The sequence below is a fragment of the Limulus polyphemus genome, unplaced genomic scaffold (assembly GCF_000517525.1).
Source record: "Limulus polyphemus unplaced genomic scaffold, Limulus_polyphemus-2.1.2 Scaffold5753, whole genome shotgun sequence".
Classification (NCBI taxonomy): domain Eukaryota; kingdom Metazoa; phylum Arthropoda; class Merostomata; order Xiphosura; family Limulidae; genus Limulus; species Limulus polyphemus.
This window is the reverse complement of record NW_013671363.1, coordinates 47,076-50,556: the sequence shown is the minus strand read 5'-3', so window position 1 is coordinate 50,556 and position 3,481 is coordinate 47,076.

The window sequence follows — 3,481 nt, the reverse complement described above, 5'->3', positions numbered from 1 at the left end:
ATAGTGGATCGTCTCTCAGACGTGACTTTCTGGATAAAATGTGGTCGGCGAGGTAAGCCAAAGATGGTGCATGCCAACAGGCTTTGGCGTTATCATGGTTCAGGACATTTCAGCTGGAACAAAGTGAACAACGGAACAAATGACGCTGCTGAAGACGTGTCACCTGAAAAAGCCACTATCGAAGAATAAACTCTACCAGGTTTTGAGAAGGGAAACAGTGAATCCCTTAATGAAGTTACTACCACTGACGTGACTGTTACCGATAATAGAACATTTCCTGATGGAGCAGATGAAACCCACGTGAAGCAGAAGCCAACGAGATGGAGACCAGTACAGAAGAAGATACGTCCCGTAAAATTAAGAGACTTTGTTGAATTTTAATTTTGTGTTTGTAAATTCTGTACATTTAATTAAGTTATTGTTAGTTATCTATTGGTTTAATGTAAATGGCTATTGTTCGGGACGAACAATACTAAGGAAGAGGCAGGGTTACGACAGCGGAAGTCACGTGACGCTGGTAACACGTCATGAGATTCTCGAAGGATCTTGCATTGTCCTCGCAACTCTAGTTCCAGGCGCCCTCTTTTTTAGTATATAAGCCCGGCAAATAAAGCAGAAAGAGATAGATAGAGAGATTGAAGATAGAGATAATCGAGTCATTCCCTAAGTAAAGTGTGTGAATCACTGTGATTTATAGCGTGTGTTCATAAAAGTAGTCAAGCTTAAAGTGACAGTGGAAATTCTGTGTATTGCAAAGTTGTATCGAGAAAGAATAAACTAGTTTTAATTAAGAAAGGACTTGTATCGCTGAAGTTTCTCGGAAATAATTTCTACGGGAAATTAACAAACAAGCAGATAGGGAACAGTATCTTTAGTATTAGTTAACATCTTAATTTATGATGCAGTATACATCTTAATGTTAACTAGCATAGGTTACAGGCCGATGTTCCGAAAATTTAATGTAAAAGCAATTACACATGTAGGCCTAGCGTTTATTAGGGATGTTATGTTTCCAAAAGGGAACCGAAAGCCGCCTTGAGGGAGTTACCTGTTTAACCACTCGCACCACTATACAGTAGTGTGTTGTCAGTCAGTCAGTAGACACTAAAATGACGTCATAAAAGAGATGCTTAACGCTGCAGTTTATACTGTCGTGACTCAGTAAAACGTGGTATGTTATGAATCAGGAGAAGAATTATGCACTCTGTAGAATACAACATAGCATGACATATGAACTTCAAAAGCAAGAAATATAAATATTTGTTACTCTAATTTTGGTTTTATTTAATCCTGAAACATAACACTTTCGAGGACCCTGCAGAAGTACATCTAGTATTACATAAACAGTAGTATGTGTATAATGTTAAAAAGAAGTATGTTATGGGTCCAACCACTAAGGAGTTAATATATATATATATATTAACTCCTTAGTGGTTTGACCTATAACATACTTCTTTTTATTTTTTCAACAACCACTACGCGTAATTTCCTACACAGTTTTGTGTATAATGTTATATTATTAGCCGATTAGGGACATAAACCGATAACATTTTGAGGTATATTTGTAATCATTCCAGAGACATACATTATTCTTACCCGTAATTAAAGCTTTCTAATATTTTTAAAAAATATGTCAAACTTCTCATCATCATCATAATATTATTATTATAGAAACAGGATTAAAAAGGTGAATAGCAGTTAAGAAGAATAAAAAAAAACTTCAGTACTAATGGTGGATATATTTCGGAATATCAGTCCCTCTAAATAATGGTTCTTCGGTATATCGGTCTGTCACATTAACGTGTGCACAACATACACTAGAAAGTTCCTTGTTAGTGATACATATGTGTAATGAATTAGAGTTGATAACCTTCTTTATTTTATTTCTATTTTGATAAGGAATGTGAAGAGTTCTTAGATATCAAAGACAATAACATTATTATTCCAGACAAAGCAAAAATAAAAATCCTAAAAAAAAAAAAGACAATAAAATTCCTGACTACGAAAATTCCTCGATGTTTGTTTGGGCATAGTTTTATTTATTATTTCTTGGGAAAGAAATCTTTACATGTAGCCTCCCAAAGAAAAATGCAATCGAAAATTGTAATACAATAAAGTTGTAAAACATGTGGGCAATGTTTAGGAAAAATATAAACAATGTTGTCATGTTGCTATTTTATGAACACATACATGTTACACAATATGCCAGATTTCTTTTAGAGGCCTTTGCCTGGTTATATCCACCACCATGGATTAGAAACATTTTTATAGTGAAATGTTATCGACTCTTAGTTAAACCTTATCATCCCCGAAAAAAATAATTGTAAGTGACTGAAAGAATCAGCACCAGAAAATGGTGATGAGCTTACCGGTGCAATAAATGTTTAATACAAAAAATAATGAATTTCATAAATAAATAAAAATGCAAAACTGTAACTAAGAATTTTGTTGGTTAATACAGTAATATCACCCAAAGAGCATAAGGGATATGCTATTTCATCAGTATCAACAAAACACAGGTAAAGAAGCGACTGTAAATTTGTGGGAAACATATGCTTAAACACAAAATACCTCAAGCCCGAACACTATTAATTGTGGCCAGTTGTATGCTTGATGGAAACAGTGTATCATTTCTACAACTAACTGTGGACAATGAATATTATAAGTACGATTCGGAATATTGAGCACCCCATAAACGTTGAGTTAGCGGAGGCAAGGGGACATTTGATCTGTAAATATTTATTAGTGGCTTAGCCCCCATAATACATCCTACAATATGTGTATATAGTATGTTATTGTACTGATCTTAAACTGTTGTATCATCGCAATCCCAACAACTTCTGCGAATTGGCGTAATAACATAAGTAGCATGGTTAGTACCACAGTAAATGGAACAAAATGTCAGAAATATTGATACTAGAGAAACTAGTTTCGACACATTTGTTTTCCCTTTAGTCTCACGTTGTCTTCTGGCATGAAAACTGGTCAACAATGCCAACGTGATCCCGGAACTTCAAATTCCCTAAAGGAAATTGGTGGTCAGGAAGTTAACGTGACCTTGATAGGTATTAACATTAGTCAGGCTTTTTATTAAGCAACTTTGGACGATTTTTGTTTTATCTAGTTATCCATTTTGGATATAATTATTGTTGGTTTTTAGTCGATTTATGACTATAATTTGTCATATTAAGCAAAATGGCATTGTTTCATTATTTAATGCCCTTTTGTATGTTCAGGAACTTTTGTGTCAACCCTTTATCTGGTTTCACCTACATAACTTTTCTTACAGGATCGGCATGGTATGATATAAATGCCTTTTGTTTATACCTCCAGGTGTTGCTCTATATGAAGTTAGACTATTTTAATAATGTTCGGATATATGTCAACCTAACCTGAATGATGGTGGGATTATAATTGTACTGACCATTTTTTAATTGTTTACGTTAGTTTTGTATTTACGACAGGCAAAATAAGCAATAAT